Here is a 20,051-nt window from a genome sequence, read left to right on the forward strand (position 1 = left end):
CTTTAAAATATGGCAGGAGGGATGCCTACTCCCTCCTGCCATTGGCCCCTCTCCATCCCCCCCAAACAAATAGCAGAAGGGGTGCCCACTGATTAGCGCTGCGCACTGCACCAACCTCGCTCCTAGGTGCTTAGGAATAATGACAAATGATGCAGATATTACCAAATCAGATATTGGTTTTATTTTATCATCACAACGTTGAGAAGACATCTGCATCAGGAGATATCATATAAAGTCAGGCATGCCAAATGTATGTCTCCTGGCAAATATGATTCTCAAAAAGTCTATACTGGTGCGTTCCATTTATACCTTCACACTGACCAGTATGACATCATACTTGTCGGCCAACAGAGGCTGTCCTTAGGTTTGAACATAACATAAGCAATGCCTCCGCTGGGTCAGACCTGAGGTCCATCGCGCCCAGCAGCCCGCTCACGCAGCAGCCCAACAGGTCCAGGACCTGCACAGTAATCTATCTATACCCTTCTATCCCCTTTTCCAGCAGGAAATTTTCCAATCCTTTCTTGAACCCCAGTACCGTACTCTGCCCTATTACATCCTCTGGAAGTGCATTCCAGGTGTCCACCACACGTTGGGTAAAGAATAACTTCCTAGCATTTGTTTTGAATCTGTCCCCTTTCAGCTTTTCCGAATGCCCTCTTGTTCTTTTATTATTTGAAAGTTTGAAGAATCTATCCCTCTCTACTCTCTCTATGCCCTTCATTATCTTGTAAGTCTCTATCATATCCCCTCTAAGTCTTCTCTTCTCCAGGGAAAAGAGACCCAGTTTCTCCAATCTCTGTGTATGAAAGGTTTTCCATCCCTTTTATCATAAGTGTTGCTGTCCTCTGAACCCTCTCGAGTAATGCCATGTCTTTCTTAAGTTACGGAAACCAATATTGGACGCAGTACTCCAGATGCGGATGCACCATCCTCCGATACAACGGCAGGATAACTTCTTTCGTTCTGCTAGTAATACCCTTCTTGATTAAACCTAGCATTCTATTCGCTCTCTTAGCAGCTGCTGTACACTGCACTGTCGGTTTCATTGTCATGTCCACCATTACCCCCAAGTCCCTTTCTTGGGTACTCTCTTTCAATAACATCCTCCCATTGTATAGTTGTACCTCAGGTTTCTGCTTCCCACATGCAATACTTTACATTTCTCAACAAACTACATCTGCCGTCTCGTCGCCCATTCCCCTAGTTTGTTCAAGTCCCTTTGTAATTTTTCGCAGTCCTTAGTTTTACACCTTGAATCGGCATATGCGAATGATATTTTGCTGCATTTGAGAAATCTAGATTCTACCATTCCACATTTATTAGAATTAATTAATAATTTTGGAAGAATATCAGGATATAAAATAAATTGGGATAAATCAGAGATTCTTCCATTAAATATTCATTGTCAAAAAGGATTATTTAATTCATTTTCATTTATAGGGAAAGATGAAGGCATCAAATATTTAGGAATTTGGATTCAAAACACCTTAGAAGAAATGAAAATAAATGAAAAAGCTTTACTGAAAAAGGTTACAGAGATGTGTGAACAATGGAACCCTTTGCACTTGTCATGGTGGGGGAGAGTTCAGACTGTTAAAATTATGATTTTGCCTGTAGTATGCTACCAAATGAATATGTTACCAATTTATTTTTAGGGGTCCTTTTATAAGAAATTAAATAGTATTGTAACAAAATTTATTTGTGAAGCTGTTAGTTTTGGAAAATCTGTAAGAATTGCTATGGTATCTTTGCAAAAGCCAATTGCGGAGGGTGGGATAAATTTTCCCAATTTTTATAGGTACCATCAAGCCTATATTATGCGTTAAGGTATGTATTGGATCCTCCCTGAACTCATGAAAGAATTTCCGGATTGGTTGACTTTGGAATGGCAACTCATGTTTCCCCGGGATAGACTGGAGTATTGGAAACTCAAACTGCGCGAGGGAAACAGAATTCCTAGAGGCTGTGAGGGACTGCTTCATGGAACAGCTCGTTAAGGAACCAACGAGAGGGGATGCCACTCTCAAACCTAATCCTCAGCAGGCTAGGGGGACCTGCAAAGGAAGTGGAGGTAGTAGGACCACTAAGAAACAGCGACCACAACCTGATCCAGTACAAATTAGAAGTAGGAACATCAAAAGGGAAGAGAACCACAGCAGCAACACTCAACTTCAAGAAGGGGAACTATGACGCTATGAGAGCAATGGTGAGAAAGAAACTCAGAAACAGCTCGAGAAAAACAGAGACCGTGGAGAAAGCCTGGTCCCTATTCAAGGACACAGTGCAAGAAGAACAAAATCTGTACATCCCCAGTTTTAGAAAAGGGTGCAAAAAAAAAATCGATCAAAAGACCTGGTATGGATAACCAATGAAGTGAAGGCGATAGGAGACAAGAAAAAATCATTCTGAAAAATGGGAAAAGAATCAAACCGGGGAAAACTGGAAGGAACATAGGAAACACCAAAAAGAATATCACCAAGTGGTCAGGAGAGCGAAAAGAGAATACAAAGAGAGACTGGCCTGTGAAGCAAGAAATTTCAAATCGTTCTTCAGATACGTAAAAGGGAAGCAGCCGGCAAGGGAGGAAGTAGGTCCGTTGGATGATGGAGACAGAAAGGGAGGAGTGGTAAAGGAGGAAAAAGAGGTAGCTGATTTGTTAAACAAGTTCTTCTCATCAGTCTTCACAAACGACACATCCAATGTACCAGAACCCGAAGAGATCTTCGATGGAGACCAAGAAGAAAACCTGTCGACAACAGAAAGCCATGAGGATGGCCTCCAACAAATAGATAGACTGAAAAGCAACAAAACACCGGGCCCGGACGGAATCCACTCAAGGGTATTAAAAGAACTTAGAAACGAAATAGCGGAAATACTCCAACGAGTTTGCAACCTATCCTTGAAAACTGGGGAGATCACAGAGGACTGGAAAATAGCAAATGTTACACCTATCTTTAAAAAGGGATCGAGAGGTGATCCAGGAAACTACAGGCCAGTAAGCTTGACTTCAGATCCGGGCAAGATGGTAGAAGCACTGATAAAAGACAGCATCTGTGAGCACATAGTAAAAAATGGACTAATGAAAGCGAGCCAACATGGCTTCTGCAGAAGAAGATCGTGCCAAATGAACTTACTGCACTTCTTTGAAGGGATAAACAGCCAGATGGACAAAGGGGAACCCATATACATCGTTTATCTCACCTTCCAGAAGGCCTTTGACAAGGTACCCCATCAGCAGCTACTCAGGAAGCTGTGGAATCACGGGGTGGAAGGGGACATACACAGATGGGTTAAACACTGGTTGGCAGGCAGGAAACAAAGGGTTGGAGTGAAGGGACACTACTCGGACTGGAGGAGAGTCATGAGCGGTGTTCCGCAGGGGTCGGTACTCGAACTGCTGCTGTTCAATGTATTGATAAATAACCTAGAAACAGGGACGAAGTGTGACGTTATAAAATTTGCGGATGACACTAAACACTGTAGCAAGGTTAGAACTGTGGAGGAATGTGAAGACCTACAAAGGGACCTGAACAAACTGGATGAGTGGGCGAACAAATGGCAGATGAACTTCAATGTAGAGAAATGCAAGGTCATGCATATAGGGAAAAAAACCCCGATGTTCAGCTACAAAATGGGGGGATTAGTACTAGGGGAAAGTAACCTTGAAAAAGACTTGGGTGTGCGGCAGCCTCAAAGAAAGCAAACAGAATGTTGGGTATTAAGGGTATCACAACCAGAACGAAGGAAGCCATCATGCCGCTGTATCGTGCGTTGGTGCGCCCGCACCTGGAGTACTGTGTCCAATATTGGTCACCATACCTAAAGAAGGACATGGCAATACTTGAGAGGGTTCAGATAAGGGCGACAAAAATGATAAAAAGATATGGAAAGTCTCTCATACGCAGACAGGCTAGAAAGGCTGGGGCTCTTCTCACTGGAGAAGCGGAGACTCAGAGAAGACATGATAGAGACATACAAGGTCATGAAAGGCATAGAGAAGGTGGAGAGGGACAGATTTTTCAGCCTATTGGGAACCACAAGAACAAGAGGGCACTCGGAGAAATTGAAAGGGGACAGGTTCAGAACCAACGCAAGGAAATTATTTTTCACTCAGAGGGTGGTGGACACCTGGAATGTGCTTCCGAAGGACAGAGTACATTATGGGGTTTCAAAGAGGGATTGGATAAACTCCTGAAGGACTCGGGGATTGAGGGATACAGATAGGACTATGAAGGTTAATAGATAGAAGGGAAACGGGGAATGAACGGGTTCCAGTCAAAGAATCACTTTACAGGTCATGGACCTGATGGGCCGCCGCGGAAACGGGCTGTTGGGCACGATGGACCACTGGTCTGACCCAGTGGAGGCAACTTCTTATATTCTTAAGTCATGTCCTTAGTATCAAAATGCCTAAATTATATAAAGATCACAGAATATTAGTTGATACTTGGAAAACATTAAGATATGTTGATAATTTAACACCTATTTCAATCCTCAAATCAACATATCAGACCATATGGCTAAACTCCAAAATTAAAATTGGCGGATATAAGATCATCTGGAAATATTGGATGAAGGCAGGCATACGTACTTTAGATGATGTTATTTTGAATGGAAAGTTGCTTGATTTTCCACAATTGTAACACAAATATGATCTTAATAAATTACAAAATTATAAATGGTTGCAATTGAAGCAAGCCATTCAGGCAGGGTTCCCTGAATGGAAAAATCTCAATAATAAGTACAATTTGCCTTTCTTGTTTTTTAAGGTGGACTTCTGGGGCACCAGGCTGCTCAGTGGTATAAATTAATATCTGGATTTATAAATAAAAAACCAAAAAATGGTCTTGTGTTCCAAACTTAAACAGTGAGCCACTATTGGTGCTGTAATTTTACGTGTATTCAAACAGCTTTTATGCTCTGTTATTCTTATAGTTTGGCCCACATAAAACAATTCACATGGGCATTGTATTATATATATCACATTGGCTGTTTGACAAGTAGAAGTCTGTCTAAGGGTATAATTTTTCCCATCAATTGGATTGATAAAATTAGAAATCGTGGCCATGATTTTACAATTCGTACAATGTCCACATGGGCTGTGTCCTAAAATAGATTCTATTCTCTCATTTTCAAATTTTTCTTTGGATGTATGACACAACCAATCACTTAAATTTCTATTTCTAGACTGAGGAAAAATAAATTTTTTGTTTTCAAAGCAAGGAAGTGTTTTGAGCAATGGAAGATGTCTTATGTGGGCCAAACATCACGTAACTTAACTATAAGAATAACAGAGCATAAAAGCTGTTTGAATACACGTAAAATTACAGCACCAATAGTGGCTCACTGTTTAAGTTTGGAACACAAGTTTGAAAGTCTGAAATGTTGGGTTCTTGAGAAAGTCATCCCATCAATGAGACGAGGAGATATTAGAAAGCTTCTATGGCAAAAGGAACAACAATGGATAAGTTGCCTACATACTATAGAACCACAAGGTTTAAATTCTGAACATGAATGGCAACCTTTTTTGTGAGTATGCGGTTTGTTTTTCTGGATTTTGTGTTTTATCCGAAGTGCTGATGTTTGACCTATCACTCATCGCGTTATAGCGATGATGTCATGACGCCCGACTCCGTCCTGTTTTTTGAACGAGCCGGGCGCGTATCTCGGTCTGAGGTCCATTTTGAGAGAAGCAGGCCTCCCGCTATGCAGCTGAGAGCGTGGAGATAACCTTGTTTAAACGGATCCCCTGAAGTAGCCTGCTTTCAGGTGAAATAGAAGATCTTTTCTATCGGAACGAAGATTCTACCTTCAGATGAATGTTTAACTCTCTTATATATGCTATCATGCAGGTTTTACAGCCACGCTATTAAATCCCGTTTTGAATTTGTCTACAGCTGAAGCTAATTGCCATAAATATAGTGAGTTTGGGACTATTTCACCTAATTATAGAAAACTTATGGACGTTGAAATTCAAATCCTTTGAGAATTTTTGAATATTATTCCTCTAAAGAGATGTTGAAGTGTGAAAGTAACTTATAATTGTACGGAGTTTTTTTTATAAACCCGTGATGAGGTGGGGAGCTTAGGGTACTTGTGTAGTCCCGGCGACCCACAATTGAGGTTTATTTTTCTCCGTTTATTTATGATTTTGTCAACTGTCCTGTACTTGTTATTATTTTTTTGGTGTGAATGAATCCCTACTATAACTATTTACAACGTTTATATCTACAATTTTTTCTTCATTAAATTTATTAGGACAGAGAAAAGATTAAAATTACCTATTCAAACTCACTATTGGAATTATTGTTGCAAAAGCACCAAGGACGTCTAACTTGCGTCTAAAGGGGAGCCGGAATTAAGAAAGTTGAAACCGCATTGAAATGAAGCAAAATCCACGTTAGACCAGCGTTTCTTACGCCTACATTATAGACGATATTTAGATGCGGTATGCCGCCTAAGTAGCATCTAAGTAGTGCCTGCCCATCACCACGCCAATGTAACACCCACGGCACGCCCACGTCTACATATGTAGACACGACTATGCTTTCTTCAGACGTCTATCCTACGCCTATCTTGTTTGGACGTCTACCTGACGTCTAGCTACGTCTAACTCTCAATTAACGCTCATTAAGACCCTTAATTCCGTAATTATTCAATTACTTCAGACGTCTAAAGCACGCCTAAGTTTAGACGTTCTATAGAGAATTTACCCCATACTGAAGAAATACAATTTAAATGATCTGAATGTGATAAGTATTATAGGCATGCTTTGTCTCTAGAATATCATATATAGACACATACTGAGAAGATATCTTTTAAATATTCTGCATGTCATAATTATAAAAACACTGAAGAGAAACCTTTTAAAAGTTCTGAATGTGATATATATATATATATATATATATATATATATATATATATATATATATATATATTAGGTATGCTTTTTCACTGCAATATCAAATAAAGACACATACTGAAGATATACTATCTAAATGTTCTGCATGTGATAAGTAAAAAGACATATACTGAAGAGAAATCTTTTATATGTTCTGAATAGGATAAGTATAAAGACACTGAAGAGAGTTCGCTTAAAAGTTCGGAATGTGCTCTCTATATATATATATATTAGGTAAACGTTCTGAATGTGATATGCATTATAGGCATGATTTTTCACTGCAATATCATATAGACACATAGGCCCTGATTCTACAAAGTGCGTCACGATTTTAGGCAGCTGTAGGCATCCTACAGCTGTCTAATCAGCCAATTGGGATGCACGTTTTTAAAAAAAAAATGCTCCCCAGGCAGGCTGCCTATATTGAAGGCGCCTCCGGGAGCCTAGGGAGGCCCACAAGACGCCTAAGCTTGCCTAAGGGCCTTAGGCGAACCTAGGCGGCCCTACGCGTCTCCCTAGTAGAGGAAGAGACGCTTACAATGTAGGCCAACAAAATGCTGGTCTACATTGTAAGTAGACGCAGCCGCTATACTTATTGCGGCAAGGGATCTCTCAGCCGCTTTAAGTAGAGCGGGCCGCGGCCGCCTGTCCGATTGCCGGCAGGAGGGTGCCCAAAACCTCCTGCCGAAAGATGCTCCCCCTCGACACTACCGAACGCCCCCCCAACACTACCGATCACCAGGAGGGTGCCCAATCCCTCCTCCCGGAAAACGCACCCCCTCCGCACCCCCCCATGCTAACAGCCCCCAAACCTCCCCCCACCAAACTAACCTTTTCTTGTTGGCCAGACAGGTCTTGCCCATCCAGCCGGCAGGCCTGCCTCGTTGAAATGAGGCGGGCCCGCCCCTTCCCGGCCCATCCCTCCGAAGCCTAAGACCTGATTGGCCCAGGCTCCAGAAGCCTGGACCAATCAGGCCTTAGGCATAGCGGGTCTGCCCATCCCCACTTAATCTAAGGCCTGATGCGCCTGGGCCAATCAGGCCTTAGACTTACTGGGGATGGGCGGACCTGCTATGCCTAAGGCCTGATTGGTCCAGGCGCCTAGAGCCTGGGCCAATCAGGCCTTAGGCTTCGGAGGGATGGGCAGGGAAGGGGCGGGCCCGCTTCATTTCGACGAGGTGGGCCTGCTGGCTGGACAGGCAAGACCCGTCTGTCCTACAAGAAAAGGTTAGTTTGGTAGGGGGGAGGTTTGGGGGCTGTTAGCACAGGGGGGGGTGCGGAGGGGGTGCGTTTTCCGGGAGGAGGGTAGTGTTGGGGGGTAGTGTTGGAGGATCGGTAGTGTTGGGGGGGGCGGCAGGAGGGTTTGGGCACCCTCCTGCCAGATCGGTAGTGTCGGGGGGGGGGGGGTCGGTAGTGTCAGGGGGAGCATCTATCGGCAGGAGGTTTTGGGCAACCTCCTGCCGGCAATCGGACAGGCGGCCGCGGCCCACTATACTTATAGCGGCAGAGAGATCCCTTTCTGCGATAAGTGTAGCGGGCCGTGTCTAATCTAACCTGATTCTCTAACCAGCGTCTGTAACACGGACGCTGGTTACAGAATCGGGGTTTAGTGTAGGCCCGATTCTGAATAGGACACCTCTCCTGGGCGTCCTATACAGAATCAGAGCCATACTGAAGAAATAACTTTTAAATGTTCTGCATGTCATCAGTATAAAGACACTGAAGGATTAGGGTTAGGGTTTAGGGTTCTAGATCTGGGCATAAGTCAAATTTAGGGTTAGGGTTAGGGGCCAGGGGTCGGGGGCCAGGGATTAAAGGTCAAGGGTTGGGGGTCAGGGGGGGGTCAAGAACCGAAGATCAGAGGTCAAAGGTCAAGAGTGGAGGGCTAAGGGTCGGAGGTTAAAGGTCAAGGATGAGGGTTGTAGGTCAAGGGTTAGGGGGTCAAATGTTAAAGACCAGGGGTTTAAAGGTCGAGAGTTAAATGTCAGGGGGTCAAGGTTCAAAGGTCGGGGTTAGGATCGGAGGTCGAGGGTCAAGGGTTAAAGGTTGAGGGTTTGCGTCAAGGATCATGGATCAAGGGTTAGGGTTCAAGGGTGCATGTGCAAAGGTCGGGGTCAGGGTCAAGGATCAAGGGGTCAAGGGTAAGAGTTCAAAGGTCAGGATTAGGGGGGGTCAAGGGGTCACAAATGGGGGTGAGAGGTCAAGGATCGGGGTTCAAGGAGCAGGGGTTAGAGTTCAAGGGTCGAAGTTGAGGGCCAGAGTTCAAGGGTTGGGAGTGTCACCACCTATGATCTGGCCAAGTGGTTTGGTAGCTAAGCAGTGACACACAACTGACACTGGCGTGAGCCCCTTTGATGTAGAGCCACAGTCAAGCTGGATATCCCTAGGTTGTTGCCTGGGCTAAACGTTGTGTGTTCTTGCACAGAAAACTCCAGCAGTCTGAATGGCTTCAATTGTATCTCATAGACTTTATTAGGCTACTGGCCTTGGCACCATCAAGCAAGCCCGGTTTCACCGGTGTCATAAACTTTATACACAAAACAGGCACTTCTTTAAATCAAACATAATCCAGCATGCTCTAGACTTCATCAAAATAAATCATAGTATTAACAGTCCTCTTCATCAGAGTCTCATAACTGGAAAAGGGTAAGTTATATTCATCAACAGTTCTTTCAGTTTCTAGGAGGTACAGCTGGTAACATTGAGCTGAATACACAGTAATTGTCCTTCCCCAACATACACCCGCAGTCTGTAGTCAGCTGGTTTCAGACTCTAAAGGCAGGCAGTACTGGTTGTCTCTCCCTGGTTGCTATGGAGATCAATTAGCACTTGCCAGCCCTGGTAACCCGAAACCAGGGTAAACTCAGGCTGTCGTTTCAAGTTTCAAGTTTCAAGTTTATTAAATTGTTTGATTTAACGCTTTTCCAATTTCAAAGCGTTTTACAAAATTAAAAACAGAGTTTAAAAACAAAACTAACTTATACATAATGTTATACTACACAAACTAGGGTAACATCTTTTGGACAAAAGAAAACTGGAAACAGTGGGAAAATAGGGACGAAATACAATTTTTGTTTAAAGAGAACATATAAGGAAAACACATTAGGGAGGTAGGGATTATAGAAAGGCCTAAAAAATGTCATTATAGAAGTATAAAGGTCGTCCTGCACAGCGTTTGACTAAGCTAAGTGCAAGTTTGTATATCTCCCACACATAAGCTCTGATGCCTTATTCAGTCCTATTCCCAAGAATAACACTGGCAGTTTCTGTAATTATCTCTTCAGACATAACTTTCCTTTGTGAGCAGGGGAACAGCAGAGTAACAGTAAGGAACAGAAGCTTTCCCTCTTTAAACTCCCAGCCCTTATGCAATCTCCATAGCAGGAGCTACACACGGAGGACAGCCTTCCTCAACTATCATCGGCTCAGGCATACAGTATTGTAAAGGCAAGTTTCCAACCTGTTCCTCCTTCATGTCCCAGTCCCCTTCAGAAAGAAGCTCTGGCTGCTTCCAGGTCAGTTCAGTCAAATGCTGGGATCCTGGTTCCTGCTCTGCCCCTGTCCTAAGGGCTCTGCTGGTTCCTTTCTGCTCCGTCCCTGCTGCTCCATTTCTTCACTGTCCATAGAATAGTCAGCTAATCTACACCCCCGTGCCCTGACTTGGTCAGCCCTTCTGCATCGGGGCTTGTAATTCTTTCCATATTTCTTTGTGACAAGACTCTGGGATGCAGAATTGTCACAGGAGTTAGGAGCCAACAAATACATTGTAAATGTTCTAAATGTGTTAAGTATAAAGACACTGATGAAAAACCTTTTAAATGTTCTGAAGGTGATATGTATTTTAGGCATGCCTTGTCTTTACAATAATATATAAAGACACATACTGAAGAAATACAATTTAAATGTTCTGCATGTCATAAGCATAAATATATATACTGAAGAGAAATCTTTTAAATGTTCTGAATATGATGTGTATTATGGACATGCTTTTTCTCTTCAATATCATATAGTGTCACACCCGCGCTCCTGTAGGCGCAGCGAGCACACGGGTACGTGACCAAAATTCTGATTCAGCTTGTCCCTTACTACCAAGGGAATCCTTCAGGTCTTACTATAAGCACAATATCTGCCTCAGGACTAAGCATGGTAAAAGAGTTCAAGTCAGAAATGGCAAAACAAAAATAGCTTTAATCCAGCACTGGTTAAATAAATCAAAAATACAGGCTTCAGCCTTGCAGTTCAATGTAAACTTATATTGCATGAAAATATGAAAAAAGGTTCAAATAATGCACTCAAGAAGTTAAAGTTTGGCCAGCACTGCATTGAGTACAGACCCCTGCTTCTGGACTTTAATTAGGTGAGTAACACAGTCCTCTTCACCAGAGCAGTAATGCTTTAGACAAGTATGTTTTATCAAATAGTCCATATCAAACAAAATCATATGTTCTGCTCAAAACTCAGTATCCTGCCTACGTTTCTCTCTCTGAAACGTTGCTGCAGTGATCAGGCACAGCTGTGAGAGAAGGCAACGTACTTGCTCAGCTTGGCAACAATCCAGGGAAAACAAACACTCATATGTTTGCTAGAACCTCACATTTTACTGCTTCAGAGAAAGCCCCCAAGTTTGGCTTTCCAAGAGAGTTTCTAAATTTACTTCACACAAACTATAGTTTATTTGGCAGCACGGAGGTTTAAGCAGTAGGAAAAACCCAACTCTCATGCTTACTGTGTTTCCATGGCTAATGGCTGGGTCTCAGTGCTTGCATGGCTTGCCTGTACCTCCATAGCTTCTTCCTCCGGCTGCTCCCATGGATTCCCGGTAGGAGACAACTCCTCTACCTCTACCATAGGCCAGTCTGAGAGAGACTCACTCTCCCCAACTTTCCACTCTCCGGAATGCCTCTCTCCTGTGTGCCCCTTTCCTGTTCTCAGGAGCCACGTTATATCCTATGGAGAGCCACTCCCCCTCTGAGAAGGTGGGGGAAGGGTTTTCCACACACTAGCCTGTTTCCTGCTATTACAGGCAGGTTTCTCCCTAGTCCTGGTTTTAACCGGCTGTTCAAATTGACTCAGATTTCTGACAGTGGCAGGGGCAGGTCTGCATGGAGTGTAGTTTTTCCTCCTAATCTTTTCCTGCCCTGCCTCTCCTACTTCCATATCATTCTAAGAGCAGAAGTCAGCTTGCTCAGTTAATTGGTTAGTCACCGATCAGCTCTCCTGCATCTAGGTACACTGTGTTTTCTCCTGATCACTGGGGCAAAACCCGGGACGGATTCAGGTTTGTTTTGGCCAAAACCCAAAATGGACCTGGGTTTGTCACAATAGACACATACTGAAGAGATATCTTTTAAATGTTCTAAATGTGATAAATATAAAGACACTGAAGAGAAACCTTTTAAAAGTTCTGAATGTGATATATATTATGTTAGGTATGCTTTTTCTCTGCAATATCATATAAAGACACATACTGAAGAAATGCCATTTAAATGTTCTGCATGTCACAAGTATAAAGACATATACTGAAGCGCAATCTTTTAAATGTTCTGGATGTGTTAAGTATAAAGACACTGAAGAGAAACCCTTTAAATCAGGGGTGTCCAATGTCGGTCCTCGAGGGTCGCAATCCAGTCGGGTTTTCAGGATTTCCCCAATGAATATGCATGAGATCTATTTGCATGCACCGCTTTCATTGTATGCTAATAGATCTCATACATATTCATTGGGGAAATCCTGAAAACCCGACTGGATTGCGGCCCTCGAGGACCGACATTGGACACCCCTGCTTTAAATGTTCAGAATATCATAAGTATATGATACTGAAGAAAAATCCTTTAAATGTTCTGAATGTGATATATATTATAGGCATGCCTTATCTCTGCAATATCATATAAAGACACATACTGAAGAAATACCATTTAAATGTTCTGTATGTCATAAGTATAAAGACACCGAAGAGAAACCTTTTAAATGTTCTGAATGTTATAAGTATAAAGACACATACTAAAGAAATATAATTTAAATGTTCTTCATGTCATAAGTATAAAGACATTTACTGAAGAGAAATCTTTTAAATGTTCTGAATGTGATGTGAATTTTAGGCATGGTTTGTCTTTACAATATTATATAAAGACACATACTGAAGAAATACCATTTAAATGTTCTGCATGTCATAAGTATAAAGATATATACTGCAGAGAAATCTTTTAAATGTTCTGAATGTTATAAGTATAAAGACACTGAAGAGAAACTGTTTAAAAGCTCTGAATGCCATAAGTATAAAATAGCATACTGAGCAAATACATTGTAAATGTTCTAAATGTGATAAGTATAAAGACACTGAAGAAAAACCTATTAAATGTTCTGAATGTGAAATGTATTTTAGGCATGCTTTCTCTTTGCAATATTATATAGACACATACTGAAGAAATACCATTTAAATGTTCTGCATGTCATAAGTATATAGACATATACTTGAAGAGAAACCCTTTAAATCTTCTGAATGTGATATGTATAAAGACACTGAAGAGAAACTGTATAAATGCTCTGAATGCCATAAGTATAAAATAGGGTTAGGGTTAGGGTTCTAGATCCGGGCTTAAGTCAAATTTAACCCTGAGTTCCTGAGCGGCCTGCTAGGGTTAGGGTTAGGGTTTAGGGTTAGGGTCTTAAATCAAATTTAGGGTTAGGGTTTAGGGTCAGGGCCAGGGGTCAAGGGTCAGGAAGTCAAGGGTCAAAGGTCAGGGGGGTGTCGAGGGTCAGGGTTAGGGTTTTGATTCATTGACTGACAGGGTTTTCACCCAACCCGGATTTACACATCCTTAAGATCAACTCACTCCCTGCCAAAATCTCTGAGCCTAGCTTAGTGGAGCGCTACCTTTAAAGATTTCTAGAACCCCATTCATTCATTCTGTTTCAGTAGGGTTATCATTTCATCTAATATACACTGCTTCTCTCTTTTCATTCATTAACTGACACGGTTTTCACCCAACCCGACTTTACACCTCCCTGCCATCAACTCACTCCCTGCCAAAATCCTTGCTCCTAATCCTTGCTCTAATATACACATCTTCTCTCTTTTGATTCATTGACTGACTGGGTTTTCACCAAACCCGGATTTAAACATCCTTAAGATCAACTCACTCCCTGCCAAAATCTCTGAGCCCAGCTTAGAGGAGCGCTACCTTTAAAGATTTCTAGAATAACTCCATTCATTAATTATGTTTCAGTAGAGCTATCATTTGATCTAATGTACACTGCTTCTCTCTTTTCATTCATTGACTGACAGGGTTTTCACCCAATCCGGCTTAAAGATCCCTGCGATCAACTCACTTCCTGCCAAAATCCCTCATCCTAGCTTAGTGGAGGGGTACCTTTAATGGTTTCTAGAACCCCATTAATTCATTCTGTTTCAGTAGGACTATCATTTCATCTAATATACACTGCTTCTCTCTTTTCATTCATTGACTGACAGGGTTTTCACCCAATCCGGTTTTACACATCCTTAAGATCAACTCACTCCCTGTCACAATCCCTCAGCCCAGCTTAGTGGAGGGGTACCTTTAAAGGTTTCTAGAACCCAATTCATTTATTCTGTTTCAGTAAACCTTTCAATTCATCTACATACACATCTTGTCTCTTTTTTGGTAATATACTCTGTGCTTCATTGAATTGTAATTCTCTGTCTTTCATGTGAAAGTGTTTTTGTACTTTTAAAATAGTATTTGGAATTTTGACTATTTATCTTAATGCTGTATTTTTAAAGGCCTCTCTCTCTTCTTTCCTCACCAGCCCTGTCTCCACAGATTCATTGACTAACGGGATTTCACCCATCCGGGCTTCACAGATTACTGCAATCAACTCACTTTCTGACAAAATCCCTGCTCCCAGCTCAATGAAGCGGTACATTTAAAGGTTTCTAGAACCCCATTCATTCATTCTGTTTCAGTAGGGCTATCAATTAATCTAATATACACATCTTCTCTCTTTTCATTCATTGACTGACAGGATTTTCACACTACCCTGCTATCAACTCACTTCCTGCCTAAATCTCTCCTCCCAGCTCAGTGAAGCGGTACCTTTAAAGATTTATATAGCCCCATTTATTCATTCTGTTTCAGTAGGGCTTTCAATTCATCTATATATACACATCTTGTCTCTTTTTTGGTGCCTCATTGAATTGTAATTCTCTCTCTTTCATATAAAAGTGTTTTTGTACTTTTCAAATAGTATTTGAAATTTTGACTATTTCTCATAATACTCTATTTTTAAAGGACTCTCTCTCTTCTTTCCTCACCAGCCCTATCTCCAGAGATTTACAGATAGTAACATTGTAACATAGTAGATGACGGCAGATAAAGACCCAAATGGTCCATCCAGTCTGCCCAACCTGATTCAATTTAAATTTTAAATTTTTTCTTCTTAGCTATTTCTGGGCAAGAATCCAAAGCTTTATCCTATACTGTGCTTGGGTTCCAACTGCCGAAATCTCTGTTAAGACTTCCTCCAGCCCATCTACACCCTCCCAGCCATTGAAGCCCTCCCTAGCCCATCCTCTACCAAACGACCATTTACAGACACAGACCGTGCAAGTCTGCCCAGTACTGGCCTTAGTTCAATATTTAATATTATTTTCTGATTCTAAATCCTCTGTGTTCATCACACACTTCTTTGAACTCAGTCACAGTTTTACTCTCCACCACCTCTCTCGGGAGCGCATTCCAGGCATCCACTACCCTCTCCGTAAAGTAGAATTTCCTAACATTGCCTTTGAATCTACCACCCCTCAACCTCAAATTATGTCCTCTGGTTTTACCATTTTCCTTTCTCTGAAAAAGATTTTGTTCTACGTTAATACCCTTCAAGTATTTGAACGTCTGAATCATATCTCCCCTGTCTCTCCTTTCCTCTAGGGTATACATATTCAGGGCTTCCAGTCTCTCCTCATATGTCTTCTGGCACAAGCCTCCTATCATTTTCGTCGCCATCCTCTGGACCGCCTCAAGTCTTCTTACGTCCCTCGCCAGATACGGTCTCCAAAATTGAACACAATACTCCAAGTGAGGCCTTACCAATGACCTGTACAGGGGCATCAACACCTTCTTCCTTCTACTGACTACGCCTCTCTTTATACAGCCCAGCATCCTTCTGGCAGCAGCCACTGCCTTATCATACTGTTTTTTCACCTTTAGATCTTCGGACACTATCACCCCAAGGTCCCTCTCCCCGTCCGTGCATATCAGCTTCTCTCCTCCCAGCATATACGGTTCCTTCCTATTATTAATCCCCAAATGCATTACTCTGCATTTCTTTGCATTGAATTTTAGTTGCCAGGCATTAGACCATTCCTGTAACTTTTGCAGATCCTTTTTCATATTTTCCACTCCCTCTTCGGTGTCTACTCTGTTACAAATCTTGGTATCATCTGCGAAAAGGCACACTTTTCCTTCGAACCCTTCAGCAATGTCACTCACAAACATATTGAACAGGATTAGCCCCAGCACCGAACTCTGAGGGACTCCACTAGTCACCTTTCCTTCCTTCGAGCGACTTCCATTAACCACCATCCTCTGGCATCTGTCCGACATCCAGTTTCTGACCCAGTTCACCACTTTGGGTCCTAACTTCAGCCCTTCAAGTTTGTTCAACATCCTCCTATGAGGAACTGTATCAAAGGCTTTGCTGAAATCCAAGTAAATTACATCTAGCATATGTCCTCGATCCAGCTCTCTGGTCACCCAATCAAAAAATTTAATCAGGTTTGTTTGGCACGATTTACCTTTTGTAAAGCCATGTTGCCTCAGATCCTGTAACCCATTAGATTCAAAGAAGTACACTATCCTTTCTTTCAGCAAAACTTCCATTATTTTTCCAACAACTAAAGTGAGGCTCACCGGCCTGTGGTTTCCTGCTTCATCCCTGTGACCACTTTTATGAATAGGGACCACATCCGCTCTCCTCCAATCCCCAGGAATCACTCCCGTCTCCAGAGATTTGTTGAACAAATCTTTAATAGGACTCGCCAGAACCTCTCTGAGCTCCCTTAGTATCCTGGGATGGATCCCATATGGTCCCATCGCTTTGTCCACCTTCAGTTTTTCAAGTTGCTCATAAACACCCTCCTCCGTGAACGGCGCAGAATCTACTCCATTTTCTCGTGTAACTTTGCTAGACAATCTCGGTCCTTCTCCAGGATTTTCTTCTTTGAACACAGAACAAAAGTATTTGTTTAGCACATTCGCTTTCTCCTCATCACTTTCTACATATTGGTTCCCAGCATCTTTTAGCCTAGCAATTCCTTTTTTCATCTTCCTCCTTTCACTAATATATCTGAAAAAATTTTTATCTCCCTTTTTTACATTTTTAGCCATTTGTTCTTCCGCCTGTGCTTTCGCCAAACGTATCTCTCTCTTGGCTTCTTTCAGTTTCACCCTGTAATCCTTTCTGCTCTCCTCTTCTTGGGTTTATTTATATTTCCCGAATGCAAACTCTTTCGCAATTATTTTCTCAGCCACTAGGTTGGAGAACCATATCGGCTTCCTTTTTCTCTTGTTTTTATTGATTTTCTTCACATAAAGGTCCGTAGCCATTTTTATCGCTCCTTTCAGCTTAGACCACTGTCTTTCCACTTCTCTTATGTCCTCCCATCCTAACAGACACTAACACTAACGCTGAGATTGACAGAACGCTAACACTGAGAGAGAGAGAGAACACTTGAACACTGAGAGAGACTGAGCACTAACAGTGAGAGAGACAGAACTCTAACACTGAGACAGACAGAACACTAATACTAAGAGAGAGAGAGAACATTAACATTGAGAGAGACAGAGAGAACATTAACACTGAGAGAGACAGAACACTAATATTGAGAGAGACTTACCCCATCTTTGGCATCCTAAGCCCAGTCCAAACATCCTTCTCTATACCCTTCAACCTTCATTGGAGTTCCTTTCTCTCTCAACTCTTGTAAACCGTGCCGAGCTCTACGATTGTGGATATGATGCGGTATATAAACCTAAGGTTTAGTTTAGTTTAGACAGAATACTAACACTAAGAGAGAACACATGAATACTGAAAGAGACACAACACTAACATTGAGACAGATAGAACACTAACACTAGGGGGTCACGTGATGCCACGTAACTGATTGGACGTGCCTCTGCTCAGCTCCGGGTCATGCAGCCTTGAATTCCATTTATTAGCACTATTATTCTATCGGGCCCCTTTGCTTTCTCTATCGTTGATCTCCTGGGGTTGTTGGGTACGCGCGGAGTATCTTTCCGGAAGGTTTTTGTGCCCGGTATGACCGCAAGATCGCAGCGCGATACCCGAGGGAAGGTGAGGCCGACTGAGCTCAAGATGGCGGAGAGCCACGAGGTACCTATGTTTACCATCCAAGAAGCGGCCATTCAAGAGCTCACCAAATCCCTCACCTTAGTCATGGAGGACAAATTAGCCAAGATCCAAACCTTCATGGAAGATTTCAGTGAGACGCTGGAGACCCATGCGGGCAGACTGCAGAGGGTAGAGGACCGCGTGGCTCAATAGGAGGATCGCACTGCTAACTTTGAGGAGCACCTGAGGGTCCTGGAGACTGCTAAGACAGCCTGCTTAGACCACCTGGATGACCATGAGAACCGGAACAGACGGAATAATTTGCGGTTTATCGGGCTACCCGGTTCTATCCGGGATGTTGATCTGCGGGCATGCCTGGAGTTGTGGCTACCGGGCATTCTGACTCAGGGGAGTGGGTGCTGATTGAGCGTGCGCACCGCGTGGGAAGTAGGAGAGAGGGTGATCAGCGGCCCCGGCCAGTCCTCGCCTGATTTCTAAATTTTGCTGTGAAGGAGCGTGTCCTTGCTCATTTTCGGCGGGGGTCTGGCTTCGACTATGAGGGGCACAAGATCTTAGTCTTCCAAGACTTTTCTCCCCAAGTGTCTTCACGACGCCGGGCAATAGCGCCCCATTGTAACACTCTTTACTGGCGAAACATCATGGTGTCCTTGCTGTATCCTGCCAGAGCTCGTGTTTCCTTTAATAACAAGATTCATTATTTTGAGACACCACGTGATCTAGAGCGCTTTATTCAGGATCTACCGGCACCCCTGCGAGCGGAGCCGGGACTGCCTGGCTCTTGCTGCCTTTGGTGCCCCTTGGACTCAGTGTGAGTTGCCTGCAGCGGTGCTTGAGTATGCAGACCCGCAGGGAACGTGAAGTTATTTCTTTTCTTTGGACCTTGTCCTCCGCAGCTTATGCCTGTTTCATGTGTCTCCCCCTCGGGTGTGGGCCTTCACTGTTACTACTGCCTGAGGCTCGGTTGGAGTAACGTTGCTTGTGGGGGCACTTTGGCTTGCAGTTGCCTATTGACATGGTGCTTGCAGTCTCAAAGGGTTTTCCTTGGGGGTCCTACTAATGGCATGGCAGGGACTCGAAGGCCCCTTTCTATCCTATTTCATGGAGGTGCCGGGTATTGAGTCCTGTGCTGCTGCCGGTTGCATTGCAGTGGGTGCCCGTGGATCTGTACACTATTGAGCTGCCGGCAAAGCAGGTACCCTTGGCACTTCGCATCCTCTCACCCAACGTTCCTGATCGTTGGAGGTGGGGTGCTCTGTCATGCTGCCCGGAGCGGTGAGGTGCCGTTGGGGTGCTGCCTTCTCCTCTAGAGGCCCTGCACAACACCACAGTATGGGACTTGTTATTGGTGCACTTTCTACTGTTTTGTAATTACAAGGGTATGATCCGGAGTTGTTCGTTTGTTCTTCACACATCTTTAGGGTATAGCATGGTTTTCTGTGCTGGATTTCGGGATTGGGAGGGTTCAGGAAGTGTGGGGCGGGGGAGAGTGTCTGGGGGTTTGCATGATGGTACATCTGGGGGTTTGCGTGGGGTGTGTAAATGTAGTGTGTGTGGATGTATGGGTTTCCAAATGTTGGGTTCTCTTCTGTTTCAGGGCGCAGCACCACTATATACTGTGAGTTGGTGGAGGCAATGGCTGGGACGGCCTCTACCACTCTTGATTATGGTTTCCTTACTGCTTTTTTTTACTTGTAACTATTTTGTTATATGGTGCAATTGAATGTTAAATCCTTAAACGTGGATGGGATCCACTCTCCCATCAAACGCACAAAAATATTAGCATATCTTAAATGTG

Source organism: Geotrypetes seraphini, chromosome 8, assembly GCF_902459505.1.
Source record: "Geotrypetes seraphini chromosome 8, aGeoSer1.1, whole genome shotgun sequence".
In the NCBI taxonomy this organism is placed as follows: domain Eukaryota; kingdom Metazoa; phylum Chordata; class Amphibia; order Gymnophiona; family Dermophiidae; genus Geotrypetes; species Geotrypetes seraphini.